The sequence below is a fragment of the Eutrema salsugineum genome, unplaced genomic scaffold (assembly GCF_000478725.1).
Source record: "Eutrema salsugineum unplaced genomic scaffold, Eutsalg1_0 scaffold_11, whole genome shotgun sequence".
Lineage (NCBI taxonomy): Eukaryota > Viridiplantae > Streptophyta > Magnoliopsida > Brassicales > Brassicaceae > Eutrema > Eutrema salsugineum.
The window spans coordinates 6,572,948-6,590,235 of NW_006256901.1; the positions used below are offsets into that span (position 1 = coordinate 6,572,948).

At 33.1% G+C, this 17,288-nt stretch overlaps 2 long non-coding RNA genes and 1 pseudogene across 3 annotated transcripts; all 3 read left to right on the plus strand.

Moving 5' to 3' along the window:
- The first annotated feature begins 243 nt into the window (after nucleotides 1–243).
- On the plus strand, nucleotides 244–5,686 carry LOC18026131 (annotated as a pseudogene).
- A 2,350-nt stretch (nucleotides 5,687–8,036) lies between these two features.
- On the plus strand, nucleotides 8,037–9,901 carry LOC112089950. Of its 2 annotated transcripts, none has more exons than XR_002901318.1 (6): nucleotides 8,037–8,298; nucleotides 8,451–8,509; nucleotides 8,758–8,812; nucleotides 9,149–9,256; nucleotides 9,453–9,507; nucleotides 9,652–9,901. It is a non-coding gene; the product is annotated as an uncharacterized LOC112089950 (long non-coding RNA). The 2 variants fall into 2 exon arrangements; XR_002901317.1 differs by having other exon boundaries at nucleotides 8,769–8,812.
- Nucleotides 9,902–11,452: 1,551 nt separating this feature from the next.
- On the plus strand, nucleotides 11,453–16,512 carry LOC112089936. Its single transcript, XR_002901314.1, has 3 exons — nucleotides 11,453–12,466; nucleotides 12,579–12,659; nucleotides 15,728–16,512. It is a non-coding gene; the product is annotated as an uncharacterized LOC112089936 (long non-coding RNA).
- Nucleotides 16,513–17,288: the final 776 nt, after the last annotated feature.

Here is a 17,288-nt window from a genome sequence, read left to right on the forward strand (position 1 = left end):
TAAGACTCCATGGATATGAACGAAGCTTCCGAGTAACCATCTTCACTTTGATGTAGTCATGTGGGATAATAATTGTGTCACCCCTCGCCGTTATCACACCTGCAATTACACAAAAATACAGCAACCTCATTCTATCCACATTCTTCTACTTAATTGCAATTTTATCCTGCACATCCCAAATGACCAAATAAGAACCAATTTTTAAAACCGGACCGGAAGCCGAACCGGGAAACCTTCCAGGTCATGGGTCAATATGGTTCGACCGGGGTTAACCGGGTTCAATTGATTTTAATTATATTTTTATAGATAATAGATATGGATATGATTTTATTTTTGTTAATGACTACAAATATGATATAATTAGTAATACCAAATAAAATACTTTAATAATCATAATTTTTGAAAAAAACCCTTAAAAATAACAAACTCAAAGTGTAGCAAAGTCAAAGTATAACCACTACCAATAAAATATTTTAGCAATTCAAATCTAAAAGTAAAAAGAGAATAAGAGTGTAGAACATTCAATCTAATACTAAAAAGATTTTGAAGTAAACTAAAAAAGATACTAATTAGTAAAACTAATTGCTTTTGTTTTTTTTTCTACAAATTTTTTTCGAACCCGGCTTTTTCCGGTTCGATGGTTCACCGGTTTTTGGGTTTTTGGCGAGTTAATATGGGTTTTTTACCGGTTTAACATCCTTTGGTTTTTGACACTAACCCAACCCGGGAAAGCTTCCGGTTCACGGGTTAACGTGGTCCAACCGCCGGTCCGGTCTGGGTTTCATAACATTGCCGTTTATTAATCAAATGTTTTTGCCATATATATAGTTTCATCGTTATCTGATCTTGTTTCCAGATTTCTCCAACCTTCAGTCAAAACTTTTGGTAAACTTTATCTCCTTCCTTCTTCCTTTTTCCTCTTTGAAAGTGAGTTTGTTTTCATGCAGTGTAGCGTACGATCGACAACTTGTTAGAAACTACTCGGTCATACAACTCGACGCCGTTTCACGTTTCTTGTTTGGAGGTGGGATGCAACCAGAATCGAGTCGGTAAGTTTTTCGGTTTAGAAGTAGTTTAGCCAAATTCCATTTGTTTTGTACCAGTTATCATGGTTTAGGCCCTGATTGTTTAAATAGTTTTTAGATTTTAGTTTCTGGTTTTTAGCTTTTGGTTTATGAATTTTAGATTTTGGTTTTTTAACTTTTAGATTTCACGTCAAAACTGAGAAAAACAAAAAAAAATAGGGATTCTAGTTTTTAACTAAGAAATAATAAAAAATGAGAAAATCTGGTTTCCCTAGAAAATAGGGAATCTAATTCTTCAAAATCCTGATTGGCTAAAAAGTAGATTTTAGGAAAACAAAAACTAAAATCTACTCTAAAATCTACAAACAATCAACCTCTTAGTCGATCAATCGCTTTAAAACGTTTTGCGATTTAGTTTTAAACCGATTTAGCATTGAATCGGTTTAATGTAAACCGGTTTTGGGAAAACCAATTTCATAGTCTGATTTTTGTCAGCAAAACCTGTACGATGGTTCTTAAATCAAATAATTCTGTTATTGGCTTAGTTTGCAGACTTCCACTTTTGTAATTGGCTTAGCGTGTATTGCTTCGTGTAATTTGAAATAGTTGAGTAAAATAATATTCAGCCTCTTCAACAATCTCTTTGTCCTCTCTTAGTGTTCCCTAAACTGTCCGCAACTGCTAGGATTCAGTTTCTTGCTAGTTGTTGTTTAGCAGCTGCATAAAAGATTTTTTTATTTATGTCACCATAATTGAACCAAGTTTTAAGCTGTTAAGTTTCCAAAATTCTTTCTCTTCCATATAACCAGAGAAAAAAAGATACACATGTTATTTGGAGAATTTTGAAATTTTGATAAATGGCTTATGATAAATACACGATTTAAATTTGGAATTTATCTAAAAAATATATCAAAAAGACAATGAACTTGTTTACTATTAAATTAAAAAAGAACATCTGCTAATAAGGAAAAGATTATACAAAGAAAAAAATAGCAGATTAAGGAAATATAGTAAAAAAAAAAAAATCTTCTAGAATTTTAAACAATAGCAGATTATTAAATTTGTAAGTATAAATATTTATCATAAAAATTAGAAAACAAAATATATACATCAAAATATCTCACTAGAAATGATATATTTGAACTAAAATAAATTTATCCAATTAGATTATAAGATTACTATACATTACTAAGCATAAAAGAAAATTAACTATAATCACACTAATTAATTTTTTTTTTCACGAACTATAAAATATAATATTTATACATGCACATAAACTTCAGATCCCAATCTATTTTTGAAATAAATTTAGATATACAACTAAATTAATCCTGAGATGTTCTGTACACTGTTGTATAAAAATCGATGCAAAACTAAAAGTACAGTAAAACCTCTATAAATTAATACTCGATAAATTAATAATCACTATAAATTAATAATTTTTTCCGGTCCAAAGTCGGGCCAATGTAAAATTTGACACAATTCGATAAAATAATAAGATAATAATTTTTTTGAAATCCCTATGTAAATATATGGCCCAATGAAACTATAAATTAATAATTACATATATATATATATATATATATGTATATATATATACGCATCTAAGATAATATACTAAAATATGAGAAAGATGTTTTTTTATTTAAACTAAAGATCCTATTAATGTTTTATCTCTACTTTTACTTTTTTTTGTGTCAACAGTCTCTACTTTTACTTATTGTATCGAACTTTTAGTAATGTTTATGTTTTAGATTTGAATTCAAAACTTATAGAGATTTTTAGACACAATGAATTTTGTATTTCTAAATACTTTTAAATATATTGTAATATCATTTTCAATTTTGTTATTGCGGATTGTAATTATTTTTTATATGCATTTTGAACTTACTAATATATCAATTTTATATAGATATTCAATATATGTTACTAAAATCATTTGTGTGCGATAAGCAATTTTATTTTCATTAATTAAGGTTTGTATATGTCATTTTTATTAGTAGATTCATATAAATTCTTTAAATTTATTAGAATAACATTATTTTCAGAGAAAACTCTAAAAAATATTATGGACTAACCGTATTTTCTCTATAAATTAATAAATATTAATTTATCGATTAATTAATAACTTTATAAATTAATAAATTTTTAAGGTCTCAACATTATTAATTTATAGAGGTTTTACTGTATAGAGGAAAAGATCTATTCTAATGTTTTGCTATTCTTTTCCTATTTTGAAAAATAACTAGATAAGGTTAGTTGAATATTTTCTTTACTAATTAAGAAACAACTAGAAATTAGAAAATTGATCATTTTTTCTCTCCCTAAAATATTGTTTTTCTAAAATTTGTTCTATCTATAGATTTACAAAACCGTGTGCAAATAAAAGCTTTCGTCCTATATAAACATCCACTGAATTCATCATCTTGTAAGAAAATAAGATTTAACAATCAAAAGAAAAGAAAAGTTAAGAATGGGAGGTAAATATCTTTCTTTGCTAGTGCTAGTTGTCTTGGTGGATGATTGGTAGGACTGTAGCTGTAAATTATTTTCTGTAGAATTTGGTTTGTAGAAATATTTTTTGTACCTGTATCTTCTGTAGCTGTAAATAATAAATGAAAAAATAATAAATAAGGAAATAGATTCCTACAACCATATTTTTTTTTTCTACAGCCTAAAAAAGAAAGCTTTAGTAAATAGGGTTCCTACAGGAAAAAAAATAGCTGTAAGGGCTGTAGCTTTAAAAATCAAAATAAAGCATGATTGGTAATTTAAGTGTATGTGATGTGAGTATTTTAAGGAAAGATAAAGTTTGATTGGTTTCAATTTAGTGCTGTAGAAAAAAAATTGTCTGTAGAAGTAACTTACAACCCAACCAATCACCCACTTGGCCTCTAATGAAGCTATTGCCAAGAACAACTTTTCAACACCTAAACTGAAACGAAGTGATTTTCCAAAAGATTTTATTTTTGGGTCTGCAACATCAGCTTACCAGGTCGAAGGAGCTGCGAAACAAGATGGTAGAGGACCAAGTATTTGGGATACCTTCTCTGAAAAATATCCAGAGAAGATAAAAGATGGTAGCAATGGATCTGTCGCAGATGACTCTTACCATCTTTACAAGGAGGACGTGGCTTTATTGCATAAGATAGGTTTCAATGCTTACCGATTCTCAATCTCCTGGTCAAGAATCTTGCCTCGTGGCAATCTAAAAGGAGGAATCAATCAGGCTGGTATTGACTATTACAACAACTTGATCAATGAGCTTTTGTCCAAAGGAATCAAGCCTATTGCCACAATTTTCCACTGGGATACACCACAAGCCCTTGAAGATGCTTATGGTGGATTCCGTGGCGCAGAGATTGTGAAGGATTTCCGCGACTATGCGGATATTTGCTTTAAGAATTTTGGAGACAGAGTGAAGCATTGGATGACATTGAACGAGCCATTAACAGTGGTGCAACAAGGGTATGTTGCAGGTGTAATGGCTCCAGGAAGATGCTCCAAATTCACTAACCCTAATTGCACAGCCGGAGATGGAGCCACTGAGCCTTATATCGTAGGTCACAACCTCATCCTTGCTCACGGAGCCGCTGTCCAGGTCTACAGACAAAAATACAAGGTCAGTGTTAAGAATTTCCCTTTTTTTGGGCAGCAAGTTACCGTAATTGACAGTATTTAATGACTATAAAAGCCAAAAAAAGGATCTTAGTATGTTTATTTCCAGTTCCGATTATTAAATCCTGCTCTTGAATGTTTGTAAAAAGGCCTCTCAAAAAGGGCAAGTTGGTATTGCTTTGAATGCCGGTTGGAACTTGCCCTATACAGAATCTGCCAAGGATAAGTTAGCAGCAGCACGAGCCATGGCCTTCACATTTGACTATTTCATGGAGCCACTGGTTACCGGTAAATACCCAGTTGACATGGTCAACAACGTAAAAGGCGGTCGCTTGCCAACTTTCACTCCAAAACAATCTAAAATGCTTAAGGGCTCATATGACTTCATTGGCATCAATTACTACTCCTCTTCTTACGCAAAGGATGTCCCTTGCTCCACTGAAAACGTTACGATGTTCTCTGATCCTTGTGCAAGCGTCACAGGTGAAAGAGAAGGAGTTCCCATCGGTCCAAAGGCTGCATCGGATTGGCTTTTGATATATCCAAAGGGTATTCGTGATCTTGTTCTCTATGCAAAATACAAGTTCAAGGACCCTGTCATGTACATAACCGAGAACGGGAGAGATGAAGCTAGTACCGGTAAAGTCTTCCTTAAAGACGGCGATAGGATCGATTACTACGCTCGACATCTCGAGATGGTTAAAGACGCTATCTCTATTGGAGCCAATGTGAAGGGATTTTTCGCTTGGTCGTTGCTAGACAACTTTGAATGGGCAACGGGATACACGGTTCGGTTTGGGCTGGTTTACGTGGACTTCAAGTCTTCAACGATGGATGTAAGAGATACCCGAAGAAATCAGCTCAGTGGTTTAGGAAGTTGTTGAAAGGAAAGAAAAGCACGTGATGAGAATCATGAGATTATGCATTATTCCATTTATCAATGTCTTCGTTACTCTGAGGGATTACTATTTTTTTTTCTCCCTTGGAAATAAAAAAAAACAATGGGTTTCTGTACAACAAACCCGAATACCCGATTAATATCAATATAATTCAGATGAATTCTTGTCATAAGAGTCTGCAAAAACAAAAATTAAATGATTGGCAGCATTATAAATGTTAGCAAAATGCAGAATCGTAAATACATGTCAACATGACTCCACTACATGTAAACGACTATCGTAGTAGGGAAACACCTACACACTCAACATGACTGTGAGTTATCTAAAAATAAGTGTCACACAAAATATAAATGTGGCTATGATGTTGCACCATCTAGTACTAACAAATAAACTAAAAAAAAAAAAAAAACTCAAGCATGGAGCTAAGAGATGCCATCAAAAATTTCAAAGTCCAAGAAAATATCTCAAACCAGTCTCTCTGCGGTTCTTTAAGTTCATAATATCGTATTGAGAGAAAAAAATGGTCGCTGGTAACTGAAAATTGATACCGGAATTCCGGTAGTTCTGCCGCTGTTTATTTCGGCGACTCAAAATTTATCTCCACCTAAACATTAAAGTGATTGCTGCGATAAATTTCAGGAATTTTTTCTGCAATTAAGCCTTGTATTTCAGTCGCGCCGCTTGTCGCTGCGTTTGGATGCCGAACATGGCCTATATAAGTTACATGTAACAGGAGCAAGAGTTATAAATTTTCACCAAAACGAAGGCCAATAATTGTTAGATAAATACTACAGTGAGTGCACTAGTTGCGAGAAAAAATATCTTCAAGAAAAAACACATGGCGAGATATATACCAAAAATTCTTCAGTGTCAAAATCATAGAATTTCCATCTTTTCTTCCGAAAGAGATATCCCATAAACACACAATTGCTGTTAAAGAGGAGAAGAAGAGAAGATAAACAGAGATGTTATGTATCAAAAATATGAACTTTTATTGAATCTGGAATTTGTTATTGACAACACAAAGATCTTTTAGATGATCATAGCTAGCTTGATTTCTTAACAAAGAGAACTTCGTATGGGGTGAGACCATTGAGAATTTTTGTCGGTGTAATATTGATAACATGAGCGAGCTGTAGTCAGAATAGCCTCTCCCCAAAATTTGGTTGGTTAGCCCGCTTGAAAAAGAAGTGATCGAACGACGTTTAAGATATGTTTATGTTTGCCTCTATCATTCTGTTGTGGTGTTCGTACACAAGAGGTTTGATTAGGAATGCCTTGTTGTTGGAAAAGCGATCTCAAGCAAATGAACTCTGTGTCATTGTCGCTTTGTACCACATTAACATATTCAATCCAAATTGATTTTATTTTTTTTTGGTATATGAACATATTATATTTTAAAACTTGACGCACTTCAACATATTATATTATATGTTCGAAGGTGAGCAAGTTAAATAAAAACACAAGTACATTCATGTCTGATGCCTTTGTAGTTACGCATTTTCTTACTTTTGAGTAGTTTCAACTTCCAGATGTTGTTATGTGCATGCCTGAGTACTATGAGTAGCAAGTTACTGCTAAAAGACGTATTAAATCTTGGGTATTTTTCTTTGCCATTCATGTAGACTATGGAATCATTCACAGTAGTGCAGTATACTTACTATTTACTCGAGCAAAAATGAACACCATAAATAATTTAGTACTTTTCAGATCATGGAGCTGTGTAAACTTGTTATTTGGTTAGATTTCTCTTCTCTTTTCTATCAGGTTAGATTTCTCTTCTCTTTTCAGATCATGGAGCTGTGTAAAATTCATTTTTACAATAATGTAAAATAACTTATTTTTTTTTTTAATTTTATGAAATAAATAAAATCTATGTAAATTTTGTTCCATAATATCTTATTATTACTTATAAATTATTTTTAATTATTAAAATTGACCATATTTATATTAAAAATACGATTTATAAAAATATTATTAATTTTTTTTTAATAAATTTTAAACACAAAAAAAAAATCATTAAAACGTTTAAAAAAAATAATGCAGTGTATTGAAAACCAAAAACTAAAGAAATTACCATTCAAGTTTAAAAAAAAAAATCGACTGCAAAGTCAAAAATCAAAATTTAAAAACACCTAAAACCCAAACAAAAAGCTAAAAAAAAAAATATACACAAACAATCAAGACCTAGAACTAATTCTTAAATAAACCATGATCCCAACAAAACCTAACATTAATAAAACTGATAATTTGTAGAGCTATTATCCTAATAAAATCTTAATTGTAGAACTGATTTACAGTGTTGCTCGAATTTGAGGAATTGTTTTAAAAAAATTGAAATTTATACACGTCAATTAATTCTGTGGTGCACAGATGTAAAAATGACCGTTATAGTTTAAATGTATCGGGTAAAGATGGGCCTAAGTTAATTACTTAATGCGCTTTTTATCCTTCCCTTTAAATCAATTGATCAAAGCGATTAATTGGAGAAAGAAAGTTGTTTCTCGCTGTCCTCCTCTTCGATCAAAGTGATTAATTAGGGGTTGTGTTTTCGTTTTGATTTGTTATGCAATTGCTTCATTTTTTTGGGCAATTGATTCAATCAACTCGCTATCAATTGTTTGCTTCCCACTCTCTCTCTGCCTCTGCTCTTCTCGCTATCAATTTTTAGGGTTTGAGATTTTGTTATACGAATGCTTCATCTTTTGGTGCAATTGTTTTAATCTGTGGAGGCGGACAACGACATCACGGTTTCTGTAAGTTCCGAAGAAAACCTCCTCTTGTATTCGTTTTCTTCGAATCTTAATTCTGTTTCTAGGTTTTCTCACAAGATAGGGATGATGAGTATGAGAAACCATCTATGATCTTTGGAAAAGAATTGATTCTTTCCTGTCTCTTCTCTTTGCAGTATTTATGTCACCAAGTAAGATCGATACAAAATCACAAACGATCTAAAACCTCCAAAAGGTGAGTTTTTTAGACAAGATTTTGTTTTGGGATTTTCTTAAAGTTTTTGTCTTTTGTCTGATGAATTTAGATAAGATGGTTCTCAGATTATGGTTAGTCCTTCTTTAGTCTCCTGGATTTTGGCAAGCATGAGACTTAATTTTGTTTTGTTTGATCCTGTTTGTGGGTTTAGTCTCCTCGTTTGTTTGATCCTGTTTCGGTTATATTTGTCCAATTCCATTTTTAGACGATAATCAATTATGAGTCAGTCTTGTTACAGGAGGCGAGCACATTAAGAGGAAAGTTGCTAGTTCTCAATCGCTGGTAAGCCTCACCTACTAAACTGTAGCTTTTTGGTGAATCGATGATTTAACAGGCTTGCATTGCATGTTCTCCTCGGTTAATTTTTTAGATATAAATTTTTTAGATGTGTATGGTTCTGTTCATTGTTCTAATTGGGTATTGAATTGATTTATCAAGATCGTTCTTTTATCAGAGTTTACACTTGTATGGTTGTTGCATGCATCAAGCTCGTTGTGAAAAAGGGAGAGATCCATATGATTCCCCTGAATTTGGTGTAGATGGTTTCTATTTTTCATTCAGAATTTATACCAGTCCCTCATTTCGGTTCTATTTACGAAATTTAATATATTGATTTAGGCACCTTTTCTGAGCGGAGCTGGTGAAAATGATGTCAAGAGACTCAAGACGCTGTATTCTAATGTTTTGAAGGCATCTGGAAAGGAAGTGTCTTCACAAAACAATGAGGTAATTTGATTCCTCGAGATATGAACGTCAAATTCTAGAAATGGAACTTTTATTAAATTCCGTTCTCGTTTATACCAAATGTTGAAATGGCCCGATTAGTTCTGTTTAAGTTTCAATGCAATGTTCCCTGTGGTGGTTAATGATGAGTATTGATTTGGCTTTCTTTAACCCATCGTTTCACATTATGCATATTCAGGTTTTAAAGTGGCTGGAATATAGAGTTAGCCGTGTTTGCAGCTTTGCATTCTGTGGTACGACTGTTACTGAATTATGCTTCCTTCCTGAGTACTTTTATCTTCTAGAGAAGAACTTTTTTTATTTCTTTCTCATAAACTGTTGTGTAACAGCGGTGAACTTTGAAGTCTAACTGTTATCTGTTGACTTGCTGTTCTCAGCTTAGCCTCTCAGATTCAGCCAAGGAGAAGATCCCACATGTCATAAGATGGATGAACTACATCCAGGTAGGATCAACATGTCGAGACTTAATTTTAATCCAACATGTCGAGGTTCCTTAATTCTCCTCTCTAAAATTTCCCTGGAAATGATCTTGTCTGGAGCTATAAACAAATGCCTCATCCTATGATCGAGGTAATTTCAATTACCTCTTTGAACTACCCCTTGGTGCCTGAATGCAAATTAGCTTGTCCCAGTTCTATGAATAACTCGGTTTCCTAGTCACCGAGCTATACTAATGACTCGTCCACTGTTTGATATAATGGAGACGAGGTAATCTTAATTACCTCTCTGAAATGTCCCTGATGCTAAGATATAGATGAGCTTGTCCCACGGTTGCTTAATCACGGAGCTATAAACAAATGCCTCGAAATGAGGTAATCTTAATTACCTCTCTGAAATGTCCCTATTGCTAAGATATAAATGAGCTTGTCCCACGGTTGCCTAATCACGGAGCTATAAACAAATGCCTCGAAATGAGGTAATCTCAATTACCTCTCTGAAATGTCCCTGATTCCAGAACAGAAATGAGCTTGTCCCACGGTTGCCTAGTCACAGAGCTATAAACAAATGCCTCGTCCTATGATCAAGGTAATTTCAATTACCTCTCTGAACTGTCCCTTGGTGCCTGAATGCAAATTAGCTTATCCCGGTTCTATGAATAACTCGGTTTCCTAGTCACCGAGCATTACTAATGACTCGTCCACTGTCTGATATACTGGAGACGAGGTAATATTAATTACCTCTCTGAAATGTCCCTGATGAAAGATATAGATGAGCTTGTCCCACGGTTGCCTAATCACGGAGCTATAAACAAATGCCTCGAAATGAGGTAATATCAATTACCTCTCTGAAATGTCCCTGGTTCCAGAACAGAATTGAGCTTGTCCCACGGTTGCCTAGTCACAGAGCTATAAACAAATGCCTCGGAATGAGGTAATCTCAATTACCTCTCTGAAATGTCCCTGTTCCAGAACAGAAATGAGCTTGTCCCACGGTTTCCTAGTCACATAGCTATAAACAAATGCCTTGGAATGAGGTAATTGAGTGAAATGTATCTGATTCCAGAAAAGAAATGAGCTTGTCCCACGGTTGCCTAGCCACAAAGCTATAAACAAATGCCTCGCAATGAGGTAATCTCAATTACCTGTCTAAAATGTCCCTGATTCCAGAACAGAAATGAGCTTATCCCACGGTTGCCTAGTCACAGAGCTATAACAAATGCCTTGGAATGAGGTAATCTCAATTACCTCTCTGAAATGTCCTGGATGCTAGAACAGAAATGAGCTTGTCCCGCCTCTTTACTACGCTTAGATCGAGAATGTCCCTGATACTATTACTGAAATGAGCTTGTCCCTGATGCCAGAACTCAAATGAGTTTGTCCCGCCTCTTTACTACAGTTTCCTAGTCACTGTAGATAGAGAACGTCCCTGATGCGATTGCAGAAATGAGTCCCGGAAAAACAATCATCCTAGAATCAAGGTAATCTAAATTACCTTTCTGAATCGTCCCTGATGCCTGAACACAAAAGAGCCTCTCCCTTTTGAATAACTTGGTTTCCCAGCCTCGGAGCTAATCAAATGCCTCGAAACAAGGTAATTAAAATTACCTCTCTGAAGTGTGACAAGTGCCCCTAATGACAGAACACAAATGAGCTTGTCCTACGGTTTTGTAGTCACTGTCTAATCAAGGTAATCTTAATTACCTTTGAAATTTCCCTGTCCCTGTCCCTAATACCAGAACGTAAATGATCTTGTCTTAAGGTTTCCTAGTCACCGAGCAAGAAACAAAAATTCCTCACAAATGCCTCGTCCAAGCATCAAGGTAATTTTAATTACCTCTTTGTAATGTACCGTCTCTTTGGGCTACTTAGGTTCCAGGTCACCTGAGATAAACACATAAATGCCACTAGAATTGTTTAAGCCCAGTCACTTAAGCTAAATGAAAAGATAGAAAACATCCCTGATGCTTAAGAATCCTAATCACTCAAGCTAAATGAAATGCCAAAAGAAAGTCCTTGATGCTAGAATGCAAATGAGCTTGTCCCACCTCGTGAAATTACTCAGGTTTCTATTCACTTGAGTTAAACACAAATGCCTCAGGAATTGTTTGAGATTCTAGTCACTCAAGCTAAATGAAACAACAAACGATTAAAAAGATGCAAATGATAAGGTTGTCTCACCTCTTTGGACTACTTGGGTTTCTAGTCACCCTAGTTAAACACAAATGCCTCGTCCACTGCTTGCTAAACTGAAAACAAGGTAATTTTAATTACCTTTCTGAAATATTCCTGATGACAGAACACAAACGAGCTATAAGCAAGTGCATTGTCCTATGAATGAGGTAATTTTATTTACCTCTCTGAAACATTTTAATGGCAGAACTTAAACGAGCTTGTCCCGTGGTTTCCTATCAACGAGCTTGTCCCGTGGTTTCCTATCAACGAGCTATATACAAATGCCTCGTCCTCAAAACAAGGTAATCTTATTTACCTCGTTGAAATGGCCTTGATGCCAGAATTTACATGATTCTCTATTTGGAATTGCATGAGATTCAAGTCACTCAAGCCAAATGGTAAGGTTTTCTCACCTCTTTGGACTCCTCGTGTTTCTAGTTAATCTCTTGGAATTACTCGGTTCTAAGTGTATGGATATAAGAAATGAGGTACTTACGACATTTATACAGCATGCGTGGCCTCAAGCTTAAATACCACTTTCATGAATCTCTCAAAGTTCATTCTTCCTCATCTAATTCAGGTTTGTGAATTTACAATTCGCTTTAGATATGATGTTTTATTTCGTGATAAAGTCAAGAAGTACATCCGTCTCTAAATCTTAATTTGTTTATGTCGTCTTTTTATCTTTGCAGGTGCAATGGAGAAGTTTTAAACAAGCATAAAGATGTTCTCCTCCGGCTTTCAAATATCAAAGATCAGTACAAGAGTTTCAGGTTATTTTCTTACCATTTCTTTAAAAGATAAATATATTGGTTTTGCTTTTAGTTTCTCTAGTTCTAAAAAGAACAATTTATAGAAGTTTGATAACCGTGCTGTTTGAGTCAATGATAAATAATGCTGAATATCCTTAAAACTGTACTTCGTTCATTTCAGTTAATGTTAATTGTTAAACATTGTGGATTTCTTTAGTTTTCGTTTTCTGAACCTATTTTGGCTTTAAGATATTGTTTTTACTTTCTTGTGTATAGTCTCTATGTTAAATTTATCTTTTGCCTTTTTTGTATTATTCTTAGTTGTATAATCTGCTCTCGTAAAAATATTTGAGTGAATTCATGTGAAAGCTATTACATCTATCCTATTAAAACAGGAAACAAAATAGAAATAAACCTTTCTTTTGTAAGTTATTACATGAAATGCCATTGGAATTTAACATTTCATTAAGGGTAATTTAGATTAAACATATATGTAGACTATAATAGGTTTTATACACTTGATCACATATGATTATGTAGAAATCAATTACCATAATTAAAAATATATTAATTAGATATGTATTCAAACAATTTAAAATAATGGATCCCACTTTTTTATTAATTAAAAACGAAAATAATAATAATAACAACAATATATATTAAATAAAATGATAAATATAATTAAATAACATAATAAATCAATTATTCTTATAAACTATAAATCAAATTTTGGTTAATATATACAGAAAGTAACATAAAAATATATTTGGTCAATATATACACAAAGTAGCATAAAAAATATATTTTTGTATTTTTAATTTGATATATATATATTATTCACATAGTGAGACATATTTATGTTTTTATAATTACTGGGTTTTATAGTTTATTTTATTAAAATATGTAAAATATTTAGACAATTAAAAAACAGATTAAAAAGACTGATTAACTCATTTTAATTATAAAAATATTAAAAATAATTAAAATGTGATAAGTTTTATAGGCGGCTTATCATATTTGAACTTTCTTAAATATACATAAAAATATAAATTTAATTATAAAAATATTAGAAAATAAAAATAAAAAGTAATAGAATAGACTATATAATTTCATGATATACTTAAAAATGAAAGTATTACATCTCAAATTATAACTTCTAAAAAAAATATAATTTTAATAAGTATAAAAATAAAAATCAATTAAAAATTTCATTCTCTCTCATACCATATTCATACTATCAAATATATCTATACAATAATAAAATTGTTAACATATCTTAAATTTTTAAATTTACAAATACACATTATTTCAAAAAAGAACTACATATTAAAAAAATATCATCTAGACAGGATATAATCTATTATATAATTAACGAATGTAGAAATAACATTAAACATACTGGTTATGTATGTCCAGTATTATTGAGTTTTAATCATGTATCGTTACAACTCGCTGTCTTTTGGATTTAATGAAATACCGATAAGAAAAAAATTAAACATATCCCGCGCTCTGAGCGCGGGTTCAGATCTAGTGTAATTTTTAAAGTTCTTACATACTTACAGGAGATGTGTTTTGCTTTTAATGTAATGATGTGTGTAAGGAAGGTTAAATCAAATGCTTGTCTTGCATACGATTTCAATATGATTTCTCTTAGTTTTTTAGTTTTACTATCTCTTGGCGTTATTCTAGTTATTTCTCTTATTTGGTTAGCCATACTTGGACGTCGTTATTTTTGTTTCCTTTAATCATTTTCTGTCTCTTTTGTCTCTGTTTTATATGTTTCTGCACATATCAGTGATAAATTTGATTGCTAAATTTGACTCTTAATTAGTGTAGTTTTTTATTTTTCAGTTAATGCTTTCATTATTACATTGTTTCTTATTAGTGATGAGTTTTACAGGATTCCTCAAATATGTTTCATGTTAGTTTTTTAGTTTTATTTTTTCTTGATGCTATTCTTGTTATTAGAGACTCAGCCAGACTAAATCATAGATTTGTGTTGCATGGATCTTCATATAAATATTTTCTTTTAACTTATTTTGTGTCTTATATCTCTGTTTCATAAGTTTTATGTTAGTTTTTTTTTAGTTTTATTGTTTATTGGTGCTATTTTAGCCATGGTCTGACTTTGGTTATTTGGGATTCAGCCTTACTTAGATGTTATTTTTCATGTTGCAAGTATCATCATACAACGTTTTTGCTTACAACTTGTTTCTATATTCTTTTTTTTTTTTTTTGGTCTCTGTTTCATATTTTTATTCTCATATCAATTTTAAATTTGATTGGCAAGTTTAATGTTTCTGTCCTTACTATACTAACAGTTTATGTTTGTCAAATGTCATGGAGGCATGAATTGGTTAGAGTAGAAGTATTAGTTAGTGTCTTTAGGTGACTCGAGCTTATTTGAAATTCAGCCATAACTTGTAGATTTTTTCATTTCTTTCATATGTTTGCACTCATATAATTTGGAGTTTATTGTTAATTCAATGCTCCTTTACTTGCTATACTAATAGCTCTGTTTTAGCTTTTGTGTGTTCAAGTTTCATGGAAGTCTTGAATTGGTTAATGTAATACATTTGCACTCGTATAATTTGGAGTTTATTGTTAAGTTCAATTCTCCTTTACTTTCTATATTAATAGCTCTGTTTTAGCTTTTGTGTGTTCAAGTTTCATCGAAGTCTACATTTGATTATTTATCAAAAAGTATCCATATAACTTGTTAATTTTAAAATTGAAGCTGAGTTCACTGAGCTTGATTAGAAAATTATCCTATCACATGTGTGAGTATTGGGATTTTTATGCAAGTCTAGGAGACTACGTAACAGTTAAATTTGGCTATAGTGTATTTGTTCGTGCTTGAAATTTGTATAATCTGGTTTGGTTATATCAGTGTTTTCATTTTTGAGGAGTTAGGTCTTTAATAAATGATTGTGATGGTGAGTTCTTTTAGTCGTGTTCTTTTAGTCGTATTGCTTCATATATGACTCTTAGGGAAGCTTTTATGTGTGCAGTAGTTCCTTATGGATTTAGAGTGCAATACCCTCATTGTAATTCCGGAATCCTGACTGATTCTGCACTCCTTGTTGCAGATAGACATGATCCTGAGGGTTCTCAATATTGTTGCTTCTGTAAGACAAATTCGGGTGGCTCCTGAAGTTGTTGAAGTTGCGGTTCTGCACATACCCTAGTCCATTCACAAAGTTGTCCCTTACCTGATCATCATTCTTAGAGATGCGGTTTTGGACTTAGTGTAGAAATGGTATAAAAACGCTGATCTACATTCTGCCCAAGTTGTCAATGACCCAGCTGGCAATGACTTCAACCAGCGCGAAACTCTGTCCGCAAGTGAGAATGGAAAGAGCTTTCACTTCAGAAAATCACTTGGTATCCCATTTGACCGAGTCGTGCTGCAAATCTCCTCAAAATTATTGATGGGTCCATCAGAATTTCAGCAGAAAGTCCTTGGAAAAGATGCTGCTTCACCAATGAGAGCAACTGAGGTTTGATCTCAAATTCTTGCCTCTGAATCGCTGGAGGAGCAATTGCAGCTCTGTTTTGGTAAAAAGCATGCAGATTGTCCTTATCTCCAACGGCAGGCTGTTGCTGCTCCCTGTCTTGCTGCGCTTTTTGCAGTTGCTCCAATTGCTGTCGAAGCTATTGCACCTCGACAGCCATGTCATCATTGTTACATTGATCGCCTATGTTGGCTGAATTAGGCCTTCGACGTCTGTTTTCTTGCTCTACTCTTGCAAGCTCGGTGTTTGACAAGGTAATAAGATCCTCGGTGCATTTTTTTCTTGTGGACCTGTTTGTCATGCACCTGAAACACACACAGACAAGATAAAAAGAGAGCAAGTTAGTAAGGTCTTAGTCTGAATTTCAAACCAAGAATCAAAGGTAACGAATTGGTCCCTGTCGCAAGGACGCCAAAAATTGATTCACTGGGATTTATCTCCTAGTTTCTACTGCAATAGAACAGTTTGTAATTGTAATATAAAGGATTCGGATTCCAGAGGACCAGCGTTGCACTATGACTCTACGAGGGTTGAAACAAAGCTAAAACGAAAATGATTATTGGGGGTTGTAACATAACATACGAGAAAATGAAATAAACGATTTAGAATTCAATGAAACAAAACACTAGACTAAAGCAATTCGCATAACTTTCAGAGATAACAATCAAATGACTATTCAGGGCACGGTTTAAATGCAAGTCTCGAACTCAAACATAAATGCATATCGACCCACTGTCGTGGCACTGATAACTTTGTCTAACAATCTAAATTCTAAACTGTTGTTTGAACCTAAAAAATTGCAGACAAGCATTAACAAGCAGGTTTGATCTGTTCACAATTCGCCTTAACATCAACTGTTGTTGGTTAAGGACAAATCGCTCACCAAAGTTTATTCTAGCAACCTATACACTTTTGATGAATAAATTAACCTAAATCGCAGATTGAGTGATCAGTTCAACCTAAGCATTAAGGACAACTATGGTGAAGACAATCTAATTAAGCCCTATTTGCATTCAATTTAGAGATCTACTCAGACATGGAGAAAAGAGACACAGCAAAAGATAAAAAGGAATTCATGAATAAAAAATAAGAGATGACAAAGGTTCAGAATTCTTCTCAAGTGTAGCATGAATTC